The sequence below is a fragment of the Lonchura striata genome, chromosome 2 (assembly GCF_050655825.1).
Source record: "Lonchura striata isolate lonStrDom1 chromosome 2, ASM5065582v1, whole genome shotgun sequence".
NCBI classification, from domain to species: Eukaryota; Metazoa; Chordata; class Aves; order Passeriformes; family Estrildidae; genus Lonchura; species Lonchura striata.
Genome location: NC_140704.1, coordinates 30,192,358 through 30,213,751, shown reverse-complemented (window position 1 = coordinate 30,213,751; position 21,394 = coordinate 30,192,358). Strand labels below are relative to the sequence as shown.

Sequence of the window (21,394 nt, the reverse complement as noted above, 5' to 3'; positions counted from 1 at the left end):
AATAAGTTTTTTGTCTTTCTTCCTGATACTGATAAGATACCAGAAATACAAGGGTTTTTTCATGATGCACCACATATAGCAAGGAAATTAGGCATGATGTTCAGATAGAAAAATGATAGAATTTCTTGACCTTTTTCAAGTTAGGAATATCTGCTAGTACTGTCAGTAAGAAAGACACCTTTTCCATGGAATGAAGATATTTTCACTACCTTTGTTTAGGTACAGAAGTCAGAATTAAATGCCAGCCTCTGCCAAAGAAAGTATATTACAGACTATAACAGCTTCTTTAATTAAAAATATGTACTATTACTGTTTCCTATTTTACTATTACTGGCCAGAGTAAAACCTTCATCCTGAAAGAGTGGCATTTAAAGCTACAGCTCCACTTTCTCAAAATGAGAAAGAGCTTTAGTGTTATACACAATCAATTAATTCAAATAATTTTGTTCCTTGGGTCATGCTTTAACAACTTTCCCTAATTCCTCTCTGTACTGGCACATTTTCATTCATAGACAATATATATCCAAACTGTTGAGTGCCCCAGGTGTTCATTCAGCACCACTTCCTACCTTGGCTTCTCTAATCTGTTTCAACCATGAAAATATTTTGCCTGGTTATCAATGTCAACATATGTCCATCGACAGCAAAAGAGTAAATCTGTATATTAATGTAATTTTTTTTCCTGTAATATGTTTTCACATGTCTGTCCATCTATTTATTTGCTAATAATACATCTAAGATGATCCCTTTTGGATGCTTTTCCCAGCTGCCCATCTGTTATTCTGATTTTTAAAAATCCACTCACTTCAACATTGCCCATTGCTGTCACCGAATGTTAAGATTTGCCTTGCCCCATCTAAGTTTTTTTTTTGTTGACTACTGTGCTTCCACTGTTGCTGAAACATATGAATATTAAAAGGGTTTGTTCATCTCGCATGACTCACATTCATCACTTAAAGAAAAAGCATAAAAGAAAACTGAAATCCAAAAAGTAAATCTAAGAGCTTGTCATCTAGATATGTCATCGTTATTCTCTTCAACAGATCTTTTTAGTTTAAAAAAACAGATAAAATTCTCAAACAGTGCAATCTTTGTTTTGAGCACACAGTTTCTACCAAGATTATTAGAGAAAACGTATTTAGTCTCCCTATATTTTAAAAAACTGAAATCACTGAGTAAGTCTTCAAAGAATACCACTATAATCAAGCTGACAGGAAAAGATCAAAAACAGCAGGGTAAGCATCTTGAAATTTAGGCAGGTACAGTTCTACTTCTACAGAGAGCTGAAGTCTAGTATCTGCCACAGGTACTTTGAAAGGCATCAGCCTGCAGTTGCTCTGTTACTTCAGTACATGCTGAGGAGGACTAAGATCTAAATTATGAAATTGAAATTTTAAAGGACTAAATTTCAGAATATATGCCTAGGTTTAACAGACACATTTATCTCTGATAAGATAAATTCACAGTATATAAGAAATTCAGATACTGACTGTAACTTGCTTACTGCATGCCATTTGCTAGTGCTAGGTGTACGACAGCTTTCACCTATGTGAGTATTTAAAATAAATGTGAAAATCCATGAACATAAATTGTGCAGAGAAGAAATTATTTCAGTACATATGAACAAATACATTGTATTCAAAAATACTGCATGTATGTATATGTATATATCTGTACATAATAATGTATTATTACATATACTATATGTTATATTCTTGCATATATTGTAATATCATTACAAGTATATTGTAATATAGTTATTACAATAATATATATGTGCAATAACTTATTTAATCCTTTCCACCACATTTTAATAACAGCTCAAAACTTTTATTTAGCAAATGTGGCTTTGCCGCACACAGTTTTAGGCATACATTACTGCTGAGACTGTTTCTTTCAATTACATTAATTTGATTTTTAGCAAGTATGACATGTATCTTAGAAAGAAGAAGTTCAGTTTAAAGGCCTGTGAATCAATCCAAAGAAGCATTGGCAGCTGGTCAGTGGAGGTGATTCTGCCCCTTTATTTCATTCTCATGAGATCCCACCTGAAATGAAGCATTCAGTTCTGGGATGCTCAGCACAGGGAGGACATTAATCTGTTGAAATTACTCTAGAGGAGGCCCAAAAAGATGATTAGAAGGATGGAAGTGATGCCTTGAGAGGCTGATCTGGAACAGAGACTAGACAGAGCTAGGAGAATAAAGTAGATACTTATTAAAAAGCCTTAAAGAACACACTTTGGGCAGTACAAGAGCCTGGCCTGGGCTACACCCAAGATGGACCCAAAAGAGTCACAAAATGGATGATAAGTCATGAGGTCTCATACTTTCATAAGTTTTGGTCCATTTGCAGATTGGAGTTAATTGTCCAATCATAGCTTTAGGTTATGAAGTCCCATCCTCCTTGTTTTCTCTTTTTCAGTCCCCTGTTGTTTATACTCTTTGACCTGAAGCTCATAATGGTTGTCCTTGGTCTCAAACAGGAAAATAATTGTTTTGTCTTCCTACTCTGTGAAGGGAGCTTATAGATACTTAATATGAACCTCAGAGCTACACCCCTAGGCAGCACAAAATCTGAAATATATCAAAGCTAAAACTTAAAGGCATCAGAAGACATCTCCTAGAAGGAAATGTGGGATAATTAGGATTGTTCAGCCTGGAGAAGAGAAAGCTTCAGGGTAACCTAACTGTGGCCTTCCAGTACCTGAAGGGAGCCTATGAGAAAGATGGAGAGGGACTTATTACAAGAATATGTAGTGACAGGACAAGAGGGAATGGGTTCAAACTGAAAGAGTGTAGGTTTACATTAGACATTAGGAAGAAGCTCTTTATTATAAGGGTACTGAGGCACTGGAATGGATTGACCAGAGAAGTTGTGGATGCCCCAGCTCTGGAAGTGTTCAAGGCCAGGCTGGATGGGGCTCTGAGTAAACCTTGTCTAGTGGAAGGAGTCCCTGCTCATGGCAGGGGGGGTTGGAGCAGATGATCTTTAAGGTCCCTTCCAACCCTAACCATTTTTTAAATCTGTGATTTTATAAATCAAGTGAAAAAGGTGCAGTAGTCAAAACTGCAGCTATGGAAAGAGTTCTAAAGAAAATACTGGGCTTACTAATGATGAGGAAAAAAAGTCTTCATGGCCTTGTGGAGTGAGTACCTGAGAAGAGAAATACCTATGAGTGTTCTAACCACAAATACTGAAAAAGTAATCCAGCTTGGTGCAACAACTCAGAGAAACAACTGTGATATAAAGGCAAAATGCTGTGGAAATTGCTCTAGGGAATTGTGACCACAGCAAGAGTTCTTCTACAATCCTTTCAAGAAACAACATAGCACAAAGAAGTGAGTTAGGAGAAAGATGCTTGCTAAAACAGGTAGTTAGAAAGAGGAATTTGAAACAAAAGTTGTATTTTGGAAAAAGCATTCATCCAGAAAATTAAAAGTTCACTTGGAAGAAAGAAGTAAAGCAACACTTTCTTTTTAATTGGTTTACATGCTTACTGTTTATTTCCTAGTAACTGTAGGTGAATTTTCTCTTATAAAACTAAGAAAACTGTTAAGAAGAGTCTTAAATTATTTAGGTGCATAAGTCTGATTTAAGCTCAGAAAGCTTTGTGCTGTCACTTATCTATGCCATTTTTAGAGGCTAAATTGTGGCCATTTTTCATCTCATAACCTGCATATCAACATTTGATGGTGTATAAAATCTAAATGAGAGTTGGCAGAAGGGATCTATAAATGCCACAGGAGAAAGGATTACTTGTTATGATAACTCTGAACAGAGAAAAGAGGATCTCTTAAGACAGCAGTGTACAGCCCCTTGGAGCTACAGAGAAGCAGCAGAGACATTAACAAGTCCTTCAATGATGGTCTCATGGATGTGAGATGTTCCATAACACTTGTCAAATACTTTGTGTTCCCCTAATTTCTAAAATGTTCAATTTGAGAAGACATACATATCCTTTGAAAGGCAGCTTTCTAGAAAAAAACATTCAAGGAAAAATATTTAAAAGGTTTGTTGCCACATTGCCAAGCCATCATATTTCACAATCCCCCCCCCTCCCCACTTCACAAGCCTCTACCAAAGGTCGTGTATGAAAATGAGACAAACAGACATTTAATTTCTAAAGGAAATCCCTTGGCGCAGGTCTGGATACTGCAGATTTTATAGCAAGGGGACATCTGGGAGCCATATGTGACCACATTTGGAAAGCCACATGTGGATTTATAATTCACTAAGATGCCATACATCAGGATCATGAATAATGTCAGGTGTTCTAGGAGAAGGAAACATCCTAAACTGAAGTTTATAAAAGCTCAGCATCAGTAAAATACAGAAATGGTGAGCACTTCATGTAACACTTGCCCCTTCCATGAAGAACACAGAGAGGCTGCCACAAATCTTAGTAGTCAATCCTAGGGTTGCCTTCAGTGAAGGACCAGAATTACTTTCAGATTACCTCTTCCTGCCTCAGGACCTTCTTCCAGACCCATACCAGAGGCACAGCATAGAAACAAATTCACCAGAGGCATCAGACAAATTTCCTGGATCTCACTGATTTCCCCTAAGATAACAAGGAAGAACTAGATTAAATTTGTGTCTACAGCTACTAAATCTTGTCAGTTGGGCAAAAAGGAAATTGAAGGATAAGGATATATATGTTCTGCCTAAAGGATACATGATCTTTTAGATACTTGCTAGAGAACCTGATTGAGCAGTAAAAATATGGAAATTGTCACCTGAAGAAGTCAGAACAATCCCTTTCCACATCTCACTCCTAAACTTGTTCTTACATGACAATCATCTCAGAGATGCCAAAATACAAGTACATGCTAGATACATGTACAAGTAACTTAGTCTGATTCAACAGAATAAAAAGCCAGATGTGAAAGGTTACACATACCCATTTGCCAGTCCTAAGAATTAGGGGAATTCAGATCTATCATACCACCTGTATCTAACAGGAGGAGAAGACACAAGCTTTCCCCAGCTGCAAGGAAAATAATTGTCACAGCATACATTGCAGTTGAGACAGCCACGATACGCAGTCACACCATACCACTCCAGAAAGCTGCAAGCATTGGCCCTTCTTGTTCTTTAGCCCAAGCTTTTATACCCCTCATGTTCATGCATTGCACCTGTGTGCCTTCTGTTCCCTTTGGTGATGGGTCAGTACACCTGGGCACTCCATGGTTCATTGCTTTCAATACTGTTCACCTGCTTTTCACAGCTGTAGCCCACTGGGGATGAGGCTTAGCTGCAGCCCCACTCCCCACAGTTAGCACAAACTGTGCACCTACAAATAATGACTTGTAATTCCACTATGCAAGATAGGCAACTAAGCTCTGCATTCAGATACTACAGTGGCCTCCAGAGCACAACCCTAGAGACTCCAGCTCTCCCAACATTCTTGTTCTTTACTCAAGTTGTTGTCTGTCACTCAGTAGATGCTTCTCTACTTAAAAAAGAAAAATACCTGAAAACTTCTTACATTGGAGGACATCCAGGCTTGATTTCAGACCAAACACAGCCGTCCTACTTCTGGTGTTGGTATGTCAGCTCTCTCCTGGCAATGAGTGGGACAGATTATCAAGTGAAGCAGCATTGTAATGAACAAACAGAGCACACAACTGTTCATTTCAAGTGTCCACTCCATGGTGAAGGAGGGAACTTGAGTGTCTCGAGCCACTTATTCAGCTCATTCTAGAAATAAACACAATAAAGTTGGAGCATTACCAAGTTGCTTTAATTTTTTCTTCTCTCTAGGTCTCCTATCCAGTATGTATTTCACAGTCTGGAAAGCAAAACATCACAACTACTGTCTCTTAGTACCTGCTCACTTCCTCATATTTTAAACACCTCAGACATTGTTTAGACCTATTTTCCTGGTCATGAGCAGGAAAATGATCAGACTCCTGTTTTGAATGTGTAACATGGGCAGGACCTGGCCAAAACTGCTGACTGTCCATGCTAGGAGCACGTGCTCATGATGCTTAAGCATCCTTCACTATAAAAGTTGAAGGATGGAGCACCAAGTATGGAAGACTCTTGAGAAAGCACTCATGCCTCTCTTTATTCTTTATTTTCAAGTTTTATACTTGGCTGGTCCAGAATTGTGTGCTGTGAGCTAGTAATCACTTGCATGCTAAGCAATGGCAAGGGTGCTGTTCAAGCTTCGCTGTTTTCAGTCTGTCAAGACTGTTTGGCCAACCGAACTGTTTGCTGGTCATCTCCTTCCTGCCAGCAAAGGCTGGCTACAAAAAGACATTCACCTGTCCTATAACTGGACTTCCATAAATATTACACAAGAAGCACTAGAAGTTGCAGGCTGAGTGGTGGTTGGTGCATGTTTTACAGCTGGGAAGAATTCACTTATCCAGCAGGTTTTGGTGATTTGGGTGCTGAGCATAGCAGGACTTGTCTCATAAAAAGAGCTTTTTTTCTTTTTTCCTTCTGCCTTTGTCTCTCTTGATTCTGAATCACCAAGAGGCCCATAATCCAAAATTCTACATCATTCAGGCCAGAAAGAGGAAAAAAATTAAGCCAAGACTTGTCCATGCTGGCTGCCTGTGGTTGGTAGAGGACTTTCTGTTCAGAGCTGCGAGACTGACTGGAACTCAGGCTGCCACAAGGAATGGGAAAAAGCTGTGAGGAAAAAAAACATAAGGAAGAATACCCTTACTCACAAAAGGAAGAGCCATCATGCATTTGAAGGTCTTGTACCAGCACAGACTGTATCAATATTGGCTCAGTGTTGTCCCCTTATTGTGTATGAGCAATACCATTGTAATCACCCATGGTTTCATAGTCACCAGACCAATATAACAGCCAGCTGTGTTCTCTGGGTAACATGTTTCCTCTCATCACTATTTTAATCAGATATTTTATATTGGGTTTGAGAAGGGACAAAGATACCTTGCAATGCTCTTCTCCACAGCATATGGTGCAATGCAGTACTCAGAAGAAAGAAAATAAATAGTAAATTAATTGGATTGTTGGACAATATAACCAGCACCTTGCATGCTTAAAAATGCTTAGCCATCTTGATGAGCCTACAGGAAGTTGTCATAGCTTGGGATGTAGCCCTGAGCATCTAGAGGATATAAAGTTATAAACAAGTTCCTACTTGGTGTTACAACTAAGTATAATTTCCCCACAAATAAACTCAGATTCATCATTTTAGAGTGGCATCTAACATTTCTCCATGCAGGAAAATGAATCCCAGTCTTTATGAACAATCATGCATAGAATTCTATGTCTTAAACACAGTCACAGTACTCTATCTAAATAGAATGTATGCCCACTGGACATAGTAACAAGAGGATTATTGGAATCTGAATGAGAAACAAACATTCTTTCTGCATGAATCATGCTGCTCAAACAGCAGATTTAAATTGACTGCATTTCAAATTATGGTAGAGAGGAATGAAGAGCTACAGGTTCTATAAGGGCACAACTTCACTCTAACTCACTATTCCAAAAAGTGAGATGTTGAATGTGCCTTCTTTCTTTCAGCTTCTTTACTGAGCTTCTAAGTGAGTTATTCAGTTCTGTTATCCAAACTGTCCCCAATGCTTATAGACACAAAAAATCTGCAATTACCTTCTGTGGGCCAGTACTAAGAAAAAAGGGAAAAGACACCCCATTCTATAACAAAATGGTAGATTTTACAACCTTACACAGAAATGAGGGCTCTCCTGTTGATTTTTTCTTGTTCCAGGAATTATGCACTCAATAGTGAATAAATTCTATTATAATACTAAAACTAATTTATTTCCATTGGAACATGAAAGATTTTTCCTTCTAATCAGGAACTCAGCACCAAAATAGAGTGTGCCTTCAAAAAAAAGAAAGAAACAATCAGGCTTTGCTATTATTTGATGTCATTGTCTATCCAAGCATAAATTATTCAAGTCTGTATATTATATACGTTTCCAGCACAGTCAACATATATGTATTCAAATTACAAAAATGTGATTTTTTTTTTTGTTTGGGTTTTTATTTTTCACTTTGAGACTCTCTTTTTTTGATCTTTCAGTACTTTTCTCACTCATGATACATCTCATAGATATGTGAAAGGGATTTTTTCTTCTAGGGTACCAAAGGTGTTGGTATGGCAGGCAAGATGGAGATAGAGATTTCTTCAATTACATGTTCACTTCCCATTGCTCTCCTGTGATAATTCTCTATTAGAGACAGTGATTCCAGCTGCCATTAGCCAAGATGAACTTGCCTAATCCAATTGCCTGTGTTAGCCTTTATATCAAACTCCAAAGCTTCCACTTGCTTCCCAGAAATACTTCCATTTAAAACATTAAGATTTTACTGGCTTTATCCTTACATGCAATTTTTATTTGTCCTCTTTTTTTGCACAACTGTAATAAAATAGGCAAAGCTTCTATTAATTTTCAGATGCATTGCAGAAGAAAAATCAATGTAAACTAAAATAACAGAATTCTAATTTATTACTATTAGGAAATGAGAACCACAGCATTGAATAACATTGCAGTTACTAGATTAAAGAGTCTCCTCCTCTATTGCAAATTGAAAAAAAAAAAGATTTTTTTTTTTTGCTTAATTTACCCTTTATTTCTTCTAGAAGCACTGGTTTTATTATCTAATCAATACAATTTTTAATGACTGATGCAGAATGAAACATAGCTGGTTTCAAGTACCAAGTGCTATGCCTGTCCATATGCATTACAGCTTTACTTTCACTTTAAGCAATTAACCAGCTGCAAAATGGTCAGAACCAAGTGAAATCCTCATTCAGAGAGAATTGTTTCTTCAGCTATCTACTACACAAAAACTGTATCTACACTTCTACTTCTAGGAATGCCATAGCCAACACTATTCTATTCAACCAGGGTAAATGGCAAAGGATTCAGCTGTAGCAGTCATCTTTTAGAACAGAGATACTGTTAGTAGTACCTTTTTTGTAACAAATTATGAAACTTTTCTAATTCAGTATTACATAATAAATTACTGAAATAGATAATAAAATAAAAAAGGCGAAAAACCTTGAGGTTAATTTTCTATTCATGCTAATCCCCTATATTTAATTACTGGTTTCTGACAAAAACTTCCTCACCAAAATGGTTATTTTCTTTAAACAGTGTTTTTTTTTTCCAGAAATTTAATTTTTACAGAGAAAGTTCCACGGAATTTACATTATTTTTTTAAATCACCCTTATAACCTTACAAGAATTCAATTACTATTAAAATTCTGGGGCCTGTATGATGATATGCAGTTAGATTTAATTCAGTATAATTAGACTGAGCCAATAGCTAACACATTTTCAACCTGACGCAAGTCAGATTTTCTCTTCTTTTCCCTTGATACGTGTCAGCAATAACAGTTCTGTTAAGATCAGTAGAGTTAATTATTCCTTTGCCTATGTGAAGCAGCAACATTACTGGGAAAAGTCTGTAGACAAGAGAATAACAGCCTACATACGAAAATCTGATAGATCATTGGGCCAATGTACAGTAGCTGCTTTAAGGATGAAAAATAATTGTCTTTGCTTTGCTTTATGTGTGCTTAGCACATAGTCCACATCCTGTTATGATGTTGGACTTAAAACCCAATTATGAACAAAAAAAGATACACATATTAGACCCCAGTTCTGGCCTTGCCTATCTGTGCATTTCCCATTCACTCAGAAATTCACTCTTCTCATCCACATACCATAAATGACAAATTTTGCTATTTTCATCATATTGACTTCAACATACTTGGTGCAAGGAGCTATACAGGGTTATTTTTCACAGAGGTGAGTAATATAAAATGACCATATACATAATGCAGCAATGGGAAACTAAAGATGAGGCAATCCTATGATATTTTAAGAAAACTACTTTAGGTTACATATCACATAGGTAATCAGTTTTATGCAAGATAATCACCCTCAATCAGAGTAAGCAAGCAGAATTTAAAACCTTTTTAAATGTGGTTTACTTTTAATTTGTTTTGATTATATTTATGGCCTTAAAATACAAAAAAAAAAAAGCCTTTTTTAATTCTCTCTCCTGAAATATTTAGACTCAAATCACTGAAAAAAATCCATATCCTTTCTCTTAACATGATAATGGATTTATTATGTTGCTTCATTATCTACACAGAAGTGTCTTTTGAGCTGACATTTCTATGCATAAAACCTAAATTATGGTCCAAATGTCAGCTGAAAAAGACTCTCAGTTGTGGCTCCTGCTGTCTCTCCCAGCTCAGTCTCTTTTTACAAAAACAGCAATACAAACACTCTACAGAAATAAAAAGATTGAGGAAAAATGATGCACACAGACTCCACAGGCAACCAACATCCCAGCAACTCTCTCCAAAAGCACGGATGACCATTCTGAGGATAAGTACATGTGAAGCTGTGTCAGAAATGACACTCAGTTTGTCACTACAAAGTCAATTCAACAAAGCCCTTCCAGATTTTTCACAGGCATTGTATACAGACTCGCCATAAAAATTGCAGTGAAATTGTGGAACCAGCTCAGTTGCTACTCTGTGGCCTAAAGAAAAATTATTTCATTTGCTAGACACCCAGAAAAATCTCCTACGCATACCAGCACACTCTGTTTGCATGTAATCAGAGTACACTGAAGAAGCTACAAACTTATATTTAGGCATCACTAAGGAAAACTAGTGATGGAGGGAGGGAATAGAAGCATGCAGACAGTTTGATGTAGGGAAAATGTACCCAAAGTGCATGCCAAAATCTGCTAAATTTATTTAAAGGTAATTTGGAAAAGATGGCAACAAAGAATAATCAGGAATTATCTTTTATACACTTTCTTATCTCCTCCACTGCTTTGACTGTCTGTCTAAATTGAATCAGCTTCTATGATTTGCCTTAAGGAAGAACAATTAACTGCTGCTAGCTGCAGTCCCAGATTCCATGCATCATGCCATTTCTGCTCCAGCTAGGAAGGAAATGAATATATTACAGTCTTCCATGCATGTCTTCAGTAGATCTCCACCTTGAACAGGACTCTCACAAGCTCTCCTCTTAATCTGATCTGTTTCAACAACAAACAGCCCATCAAAGTGAAAACTTCACATGCAAAGGTGACATCCTGATTTCATTATAGTCAATTGCAAAATTCCTCACACACAAATAAAATCTATGATGTCTTCAGTCAAGGTCCTAATACTGTTAATATTAGTGTCACCCTCAGCAAATTTTTAGATGTCATTTCCTTTCACCTTCTTTTGAAACTTGAATTTTCTTCATAATCTGGATCAGTATAAATGATGTGCATTAGCACAAGGAAGAAGAATGGTTGATCAGCTCTCAAAAGTCCTAAAGGAAGTCTCATCACATTAATAGGCTGATACTGATCCAGTACATGTATCTCACTAAAATGCTACAAAAACCTAGGGTTGCACACCCATTAATCACATTAAACCTGTCCCCTTTTTCACTAGTTTCTGAAGTTAGTAAGTGGATTTTTTGGTCAAGAGGCTAACTTCACTTTTCAGTCAAAAGGAAGCCTTGAGCCCTTGTTCCAACTGTTGTAAAGATAACAATATTTAACCATATTTTCATAACAGAATTTTTTTTTTTTTTTTTTTTTTTGGATGAGGTGAAAGCATACAGCCAGATGGAGAGGAAGACAAGGTATATATGATGGCATAGAATAAATGAGCAGTTGAATATTCCCTTACGTGGTTTCTTCATTCACAGTCTTCATAGGAGACTAATATGTTTGAAATAGGAGACCTAGCATCCCTAAAAAAATTTACTTATCTTTTCTTTGTTACACTCTGTTCAACAGTGCAGAGTGTCCACCTTCAAGCACAGAATGTACATATGCAAGAGGAAGGGACTGCTAGGCTAGTACTGCAGTGGATATCCATAAATTAAACATACAAATTAAATCTACAAATGAAAATACCTTTCTCTGATTCATACCTTGGCTTGGATTCCCCCCTGAACTATTCACTCTGGTAGGCTGTGGTCCTGATTTCCACAGGATTGCATCTTGACTATGTCTTCACTCTATTCCTGTGGATGAGATTCAACTTCAGTCCCCTGCTGCTTCCTAATTGCTCTGATTTTTATGGAAAGAAAACTGAGTACACTGAGGCCAAAAAGAATCCTATGGCAATCTCCTTCAAGATCCCTGGTGCTGATTATGGCAGTTAGGAGGACAGACCTAAACCACATTAGAGGACTATGATGTGTTTCAGGTGTAGAAAATTATTTTCCATTTCAACTCACTGATCTTTCAATTTATAATATGTTTTCAGAGCATATATAGAGTAATTATTTATATCCCAACTAAAACAGCTTCAACTCCAAATGCAATATCAAAAATCTGCTTAACTAATAGTATGACTTTTTAATGAATGTTGATTATATTGACTGCCAAAAGGGGAAACACAAAAGATTGGAATGGCAACTCTATGTATTTTATACTGTCCACAGATTGCTTTAGATCTAACCTATATATGGACAACTGAAGAGCTATCAATCTATGAAACAAATGAATAATTTACACATTTTATGCACCAAATAATTACTATGTGCATGCTGCTTATTTCCAGTTCTGAATTAGGTTAAATTTTTTCCTTGGAAATCTTACATTCATGCCTGCAGTTCACCCACCTCTTGTAAAAGCAAGGTTTAGGTCAATAGTTAGATACCCTGGAGACTTAATGTTAACTTGTCAAAATTTTGAGTAATCAGAATTTTGTATAATTAAATGCCTAGACATACAAAATGTTTGTGTCACATAATTTTCTTCATATGCTTCTATAAAGGAGATATAATAATGCATATAAAGTGTTTTAAAATAAAATTCCAATATCAAATTATTTGCCTACTCCAAAATAACATGATTCAAAAACTTTCCTGAGAAGAAATATCAAATTAACTTTGTTTTCACATAAGCTGCAATAACAAATTCTTAAAAGCATACAGTAGCTTGAATTAATTTTATGGTTGCAAGACAGTAAAGTTCTCCCTAATGTCTCATTCCTGGATTGTTATAATTTGGTGCTATTTACTGTTTGGTAGATTTACCAATGTGAAGTTCTTTGTATTCAGTTTACTCAAGCCCTAGACCTCATCTGGAATACTGCATCCAGTCTTGGTGCTCCAAATAACTGAATTAAGCTTCTCCAGAATCTGTCAAAGTTGGAAAGGGCTCAAGGACTTGCCCAAATGAAAGCTGTGAGAGCTGGACCTGCTCATCCTGAAGATGAGGCAGCCTTAGCAGGGACCTAACACCAGCCTGTCAGTGCCTAGGAAGAGCTTTACCAAAAAGATGGAGCCAGGCTCTTCACAGGCACAAGAATGAGAGAAAATACTCATTAATTGAAATTAATAATTCATTAATAACTCAACATAAAGAAGAAAAAGTGCTATCAGGCTAAGTAAGTATGGGGTATGATTGTTTAGAGAAGTTGTAGAATTGCTTTCCTTGGAGCTTTTCTAGGCAGAATTGAACTAATCCCTAAACAACACAGTCTAAATTCTATGTTGACTCTATTTTGACCAACAGGTCCCTTCCAACCTTTGTGATTTAGTGTAATAATGAGCATTACAAAAAGTATCAGGAAATTAAATTTTCAGACTGAGCTTAATACAATTAGGACACATCACTGAAGCTTTTCAAAAAAGGAGATGAAGTATTATGACCTTTGGACTACAAAATAGAGAGATTTCTGAGGGCACATTCTGATCACATTTACTGAGAAAATCTAAATTCAAACTGAAAAGCATATAGAGAAGGAAAAAGAGATATCTGGTGGAATAGAGATATTCTCCCATGAAAATAAACCAGAAGAGTAAATTCAGGCTGACTTAATAAATGCTCAGCAGATGTATGACTTCTCTTTGACCAAGAAGTAAAACGAGGTAAGTAAAATTAGGGTTATCAGACAATTTCTATTTACATAGGTATAAATTGACCATGTACCAATCTATTCACCTAAACTTCTCCTTGCAAGTATATAAACATCTCTATGTCCCTTCCTTGCAAAGTTTATAGCTGGCAACCAGCATCAAGACCAACAATAAAAGTTTATTTAGGGGAAAAAGAAGGCAATGGGAGAAATAAAAACATAAAATGGGGGAAAGGTAACTGTAAAAGCAAAAGGAGAAAATTAAAAGGGGAAAGGGAAAGCTCCAGTGGCTAGTCAGGAAGACACCTGCCAGGGTTTCCCCATTAAGCACCCTTTCCCAGGTGTCCTCTCCTGTTTATCAGGTGGTGCACCATACTACTTTTCCCACAGAAACCACATAAATTTCCCCATGGTCTGTTCAAATTCCCTAATGCCTGTCCCCTGTTATGATGCCATTAGCCCTGAATGAAGTAGTTTTTGATCAGAGGCTGGTGTTGCAAACTAGCTAGCTATTATTGGGGAAAGCTGGGCAAATAATTGTCTTCCTCCTAATGCAAACTAAAAGCTGCAAAAAAAACATGCAAGTAAAGGCTGGTGAAAGGGCTGGACTCTTACAGCAGTGTCAGTCACCTCCCTGACATAAGAGCAGTAGCACAGTATGGAGGCACAAGGCTATGAGAATAACAGTATGGGACCAAGAGCATGAGGACAGGAAGGCAAACACTGCCTAGAAGCTTTGGTGAAGGGTGATACAGCTGCAATGGAAAGGCAGCTGCAAATGGAAGATCCTTGGTGCTGTAAAAGGCTGAGGCACAAAAGGCACTGTGCAGCACCACTTCCTTTATGAATAAGTTCAGGCTCAAGTCTTCACATATCTTGTATGCACACAAAATTGGCATCCTTCAGGGCTGCCGATTTATCTTGTGCACTGCATCACCTTTTCAAAATACTCTTTAGATGAGATCTTCACTTCTCTTGCAGGTTAATAGAGCATGGAAACATAAGCTGGACTCTGAACATGACAGTGGAGGCTCATCCATGCTCAGACTAAACCAGAAAACCAGACTCAAGTCTGAATGAAACCCCAAGAGTGACAGTCATCCATTCTAGAGAAGGAGCACTCTATCTTGAACAGAAATGAGCTAAAAGACTGAGCATCTCAGAGCAGGAATCAAATGAAGAGATATAGAATCCATCATCTTCAATCCCAAAACTGAGGAACTGGGGACAAATAAAAGACCTTACTCATACGTAAGGAATCATCTTCTTACCAGCACTTATGAGCTACCTTCACTGAAAACCATTCCATCTTCTTAAACAAAAATAGTTTATAGTTATGCAATAGATTTAAAACAAATTATCCTAATAGTTGCTACAAATCATAAACAAACTTCAACAATGTATCATGGTTTGTGAATGACCAATGTTAACATTATATTGAAATATACCATTAACAATAAATTACTGGAAAATAAGAACAAATTCCTATTACCTTTCCATCTCATAATCAACATCATACATTGAGTTAATGCTAATTAATTCAAGTAAACATCTGCTTGAAGGTTGTGTAACAAAAGTTTTCAATCACTTTTCCTCATAAATAAATGTCTAAATTTCATATCATCCTGTCCACCTTGACTTGGTGAGAATGCATGAACAGTAAAATCTAACCAATCCAAAGACCTGTTCAGAATCCAACACCTTTTCCCCAGATGTCCAACAGCAAATGTATAAGGAAAAGTGAGGAAGTGCAATGCAACCATTGCATAATCTGAAGCCTCCAGATTATTTGCTGGTTAGGGATGTTCTGATTCAGAAGCATTATGTCTCTGCTTTCTAGCCTTTATTTTTGGGGTTTTTTTTTCTTTTTTTATCTAGGAATTTGTCCAAATCTTTTTTTTTAACTCATGTTAACTTTTTGCATTGACAAACTTATTTGGCAGAAAGTTATACAATTATATTTTCTACAAAAATGGAGAAGTAGGGAGCAGTGTGGGTATATCCCCACAGGAAAGGTCTAAATTGGGCTCAAAGTATTGAAACATTAATTTTGAGCAGTAGTTAAGCACTATTTCACTGTAATTTTTTAGCTTCTTGAAGATGAATCTATAGATTAGCAGGACAAATAAGCTTTGTAATTTATTATTAAAGTTGTAACAATAAACTCAACACTAACACAGTCTTACCCAGCACACACTGATGTTCACAATATAATGAATTCGTTACAAGTTATACTGAGTGACGAAAAGATTCTTCAGTCATGTATGATCATCCTAATTTAAAAACTCAAAACCAAAAGGAGAAAATGAAAGGCGATTTCATCAAGAAATGTCAGCTCTAAATTGCCTTACTCATCTATCAGTTTCAGCAAACAATATAACAAAAACATTAAGTGATTCAGCAATGCAACATTCTCTGCCTATTTATCTGGAAATCATAAGCTTTGAAGCATGACAAATATGTTTTATCATAGAATAGCCTAATGTTCTGTCTTTACATGAGCACTAGCTTTAATTTAACTCAGCAGATGTATTATGTACCTTCTTAATTGCAGCAACTTAAAGAACATTTTCTTACTTTTGAGGAGACTGGAAACTCTGATGAATACTCATGCCTTCAATTTGAATTTATATGGAAAGTTCATGTAAACAGCATGCTTATAGCCACAATACTTCTATTGCAGTTTCAATACACATACCCTTAAGTAGCTTTAAATTAGTTAGTCTGAATACTGGTGAATATAAAACAATAATATTACAAACATTCTGGTAAATATGTGCTTAATTTACCAATTTGGAGATGATTAGACTACATCCCAACTCTTTTGTCATTTTTCATTGGTTATATTTTTCATTCACAACAGGATTTGATTACTTTCAAAGCTACATTTCGCCTACTAACCATCAACTGAATACTAATAAGCTAACTACTGCAAGTACATTTAGGTATCATCAGTACTCATGGCAGTATTCATGGTAACCCATACCAGGATTCATACAATTTTCAGGACAGGTAAACTTAAATTTGATACATATTTTCAGTATGCAAGTAATATTTCTAACAGCAAGTTCTATGGGGTAGAACTTCTGTTTCAGGTAGTAAGATGAAGAACTGAAAGTTATTTTCCAGTTTACATGCTTTTCAGAAAGTATATTATTTTTATAACTGAATCTCTTTTTAATATTATTTTTATCAAGAAATTAGAAAATACATATGCCACTTAATTATAGAATTATCTTTTTTTTTTTCCACAGAAATAAATTATAATAGGAATAACTGCTCTAAATGAAGCATGTATCGACTTCCAGCAGTGAAGACACTATTTTGCTTTTGTTTTTAAACTGCTCTGGGAGCAGGAAGATGCTGGTGAACTGAAGATACACAGCAGCTTACAAATTATTGTTCCCATTTAGTCATGTAGACCAAGTTTCATTTGTGAAAAAGCAATTTAATGGAAAACCAAACACTACTGTTTTCAAAACTAACATTTTAAAGTCAGATTCAAGACATTTGGGTGTGTAACACATTTACACAGACTTACAGAAGAATCTGACACTGAGACCAGTGCTTTGGATAGGCTTAACTATGGTGCTGTGTTTGCATCAAGATGGTCACCGAGAAGTATAATGGCATTCTTTTCTATTTTTTGGAAGTCTGAACTGACAGTGACATTTTTTTTTTTTAAATAGACAGCTATTTCAATATTTGTATGAAAAGACTTGCACCAGTGGTACACCAACATGACTGACTGCAGCTTTTCTCTGGAGCCATGACATGTTTATTCCGAATGTTTTGGATCACATCTTTGCCATGACAATGAAAAAGAGCTGCTAAAATAGTGTATTATTTGCATCATTCATGGTAGAAAGTTCTATGCAGATAAGACATAGCTACTTTACACAAATAACAATGCAACTTAAATGTATGAAGGGATGGAATTGCCTTCCAAGACTGCTCCGGTGTTATGACAGAGAACAAGCTGGCATCTCTTTGTGAACAAAGTAGGTGTTCCTGGTACAACACATATATGAGCTGGGGCCACTGATACAGAAATGTGTTGGACACGAGGGAAAATTTAGAGACACTAAGCAACAAGATAACTTCAAAAGATACAGGGATGCTGTTGCGGAGCTAGGTGTGTGAGGAGAGAAGATAGGAGTAGGACAAGACATTTGAGTAGGACAGGAAATTTGAAAACCTTAATGTAAAATACTTTCTGTTTTTTGTTCATGAGTTCTCATCACAGCTACAGGTCTTTGTGAGCTTGCAAATTAAATGCTGAATAACTGTCACAAAACTATTCTTCTGTCACAGAAAATAAAATGTCAAGGAACTAAAGCTGACAATGTTGAAAGACAAATGTTTAAAAATCCTCAGTTTCTGTGTCAGAGCTTGTTCTATGCTGTTTGTGACAGAGCATCTCAACAACTTTTGCATCAAAAAAGCACATTCATGTATTTTCATATGTCAAAAGGTCTCCACAATCCACCTCATTACTTCTTCCTCAAAGATTGGCTTGTTTTAAATATTTGTCTACACTTAAATTCTCATGTTGTTTAACAGGGGGTTTAACATCAGAGCACTTAAAAATATAAACTGCTGTGGCTCAGGATAGGTATTAAAAAATGAATACGCATTTTGTGCATTATGAGTAATACCTGATTTTTTTCTATAAGAGTGATAAGCATGAATGATTACTGATTGCTATAATCTTCCATTGCATATCAAAACTCAGACATTTTAGATGAGTCAAAACAACTGTACCTTTGCTGGAAACTACCTTCCTCACGTCCTGCGCTGCCGACCGGGAAGCTGCCGGCCCGGATGCACACACCGCTTTGCCACCGTACATACAATTATACAAAATTCTGGCCACCCACCCGGCACCGGGACGGGACGGGACGGGACGGGACGGGACGGGACAGGACGGGACGGGACGGGACGGGACGCCCCCGCCCTCAGCCTGCTGCCTGCTCCGGGCAGTCCGGCACCGGCCGGGCGGCGGTGCCCGGGGAGGGCGAGCCCCACCTGCTCGGCCGCCGCGGGGCAGCTCCCCCGGCGCCCTCCGGAGCTCCGCGGTCCTCGCCGACCGTGGGGAGCCGGCACCGCCCGCTGGGCTCCAGCAGCCGACTCGGCCACGGCCCCGCAGGACGCGGGGGTGGCAGAAGATCCCCCGGACCCAGAAACGCAGCACCCGCCCGGCAGGGCAAGCGCTCAGGGAACTGCTCCTCCACTCACCCTCCCGCGAAGTAAAACTTGCCAGGGGCGGCTGCATCCCCCCTCCCCCGCCACTTGCCAGCCCTTACACGGTCCAACTTTCCGAAACCTTCCCGAAGGTCCCAAAAATACCGCCGCGGCAGGTCGAGGACAACGTCCGGGTGGCGGGACCGGCCGGCCCCGCACTCGCTGCCGCCGCACCGGGGGCCGGAGCGGAGCGGAGGGGCAGCCGGCCGGTGCCACTCACCTTCCCGCTGCTCCGCCTTATCTCTTCGCTCGCGGGCTGCAACTTCCAGCGCTCCCCGCAACTGCCATCTTCCAGGAGCGACGGGGGAAGGAGCGGGGCGGCGCAGGGAGGAAAAGTTGCGGCAGCAGCGGCCGCGGCGGCGATGAGGCGGCGTTTAGGGGGCGACTAGGTGGCGATTAGGTGGCCATCGCGCCGGCGGGGCGAGCCTGTGCCGTGCGCGGCGGGCGGGCGGGGCGGCGGCGGCAGCTGGCGCGGGGCTGCGCGCTGCGATCGCCGCCCGTGGCGACGCGGGGAGGATTTGCTAAAAATAGCGGCTGGCTGGGCTCGGCGCGGCGCGGCGCGGCGCGGGGGGCGGGGAGCGGCCGGGCTGCGGCGCTCCCCGCCGCGGCCGCTGGGGGCCGGGCGGGCCGGGCCGAGCGGCGCCGCCGCCGGGGCAGCGCCGGGCGGGTCCGGGCTCGGAGCCCCCGCGGCTGCGGGGGACCGGCTGGCGGCGGAGCCCTGGGCTGTTCCACGGCACCCTTGCCGCTGGTGGGCTCTGTCCCCTCGGGCTGGCACACCTGCCTGCCCTGCCAGCCGAGGCACGGCGGGGTGGAGCGGGGACGCGCGGCCGGGACGGCACCGCGCTGCTTCCACCGGCTCTCGGCACCGGGAGAAAGGAGGTGTCACAGGCCGTGAATGTGATTCTGTGTCCCTGGGCTGTCACAGCCGGGATGATTGCACATTTCTCTAGTGCTGCTTCCATCTCATGGTCTTCTTACCAGTCTCACTCAATATTTCTCCTCTAATATTTCACTTAGGGGATGCCCACCTTTCTGAATGCACACTCAGTCTCTTTGGTAGCGATCAAGAGTCTCCAGAATTCTCTTTTCCTAATACAGCTTTATACAGCATATATAGCACTCCGGTCAATGGAATCGGTCTTAGCCACATTTATTTCTAATCTAAATTTTTTTGATAGATCTCTTCATTACTCTGGAGATAAAGTGTCACTTTTTATTTCTTCTCTTCCAGGGAAAGATTAGGAGTTTAGTTCTTGGATATGTAAGCAATCAAAAAAAAAAAAAAAAAAAAAAAAAAGCTGTCTTCCACCTAAAGTGGAAGTTTCATGCTGCATTTTAATTGATATTTTATTTTTTTTTGAGATTGATTCTATTTATTCTTTCTAGAATGCATTGCTTTCAGATGTGCTTTTCAGAAACAAGTGTTTCAAATTGTTATTTCCAAGACTGGTGAAGTTAGAAAAAAGGCGAAGCTGCTAAAAAAAAGAGGTTTGGAATTTGGGCCTGAATGGCATTTATTGCTCAAGGAAGAAAACAGATGAAAATCAAGTGTGGTAAGCAGTGGTTTTTGTGACCCTCAAAATAAATCTCACTTCTCAAAACTAGAAATATAGCTGTGTCTGAGTATGTTTCAACTTGGAAAGGAATCTCATTTGTTTGTTTTGGTTTGTGTTTTAGTTTGGGAGTCAGTTTCAGTGGCATTGCTGGATGTTAAGTCATGGAGTGCCGTGTGACAGATCCAAGTCCAGACTAATGAAATCACACAGCACTGTTTCCTTGACAGATCAATACACTTCAAACTGATCCATAACTTTTGTTTCATTATATACTCTTGCCCTCTGTCTACTCAAAGGAAGCATCAGCATTATAATTAGGTTTCAAAAGACTAGTCACCATTCTAATGATATATTGGGAACTCCTGAATTTATATTGGAAAATAACATCTCTGAGACACCTCCATGTTTGGATACTGCTTTGCTTGCCCCACTTATTTCCACTCAGTGCTAATAAATATAATAAAGTGGTGGTGCATGGTAGTTATATTCACCAGGCTTTATCTTGCTTTTGCTATATCTACTCATGCTGTTTCATTTCTTCATTATCTACTTCTAATCCTACAGACCAAAAAATGATTTATAGGCTTGACTGACTTGCTGAAGTGAATATGTGCAGTTCTTCATTCAAATGTAGCATTCCCTATGTTATCACTGTCTTTCTGAGTTATTACAAACATTTACTGAAAATCATGGGGATGACAAAAGAATGTGCTGTGCCTGCATTATAAGCTTAATT

The 21,394-nt window shown here is 38.8% G+C and overlaps 1 protein-coding gene across 6 annotated transcripts in view; it reads right to left on the bottom strand.

Moving 5' to 3' along the window:
• Positions 1-19,599, bottom strand: part of HDAC9 (histone deacetylase 9) — a 472,095-nt gene extending 452,496 nt beyond the window's left edge. For 2 of the 6 annotated variants that reach the window (XM_085573125.1, XM_085573131.1), the window contains exon 1: positions 19,165-19,303. The gene's annotated coding sequence lies outside the window, so the exon portion shown is untranslated. The other 4 variants (XM_077787618.2, XM_077787599.2, XM_085573130.1 and 1 more) reach the window with 4 other exon arrangements.
• Between the last annotated feature and the right edge of the window lie 1,795 nt (positions 19,600-21,394).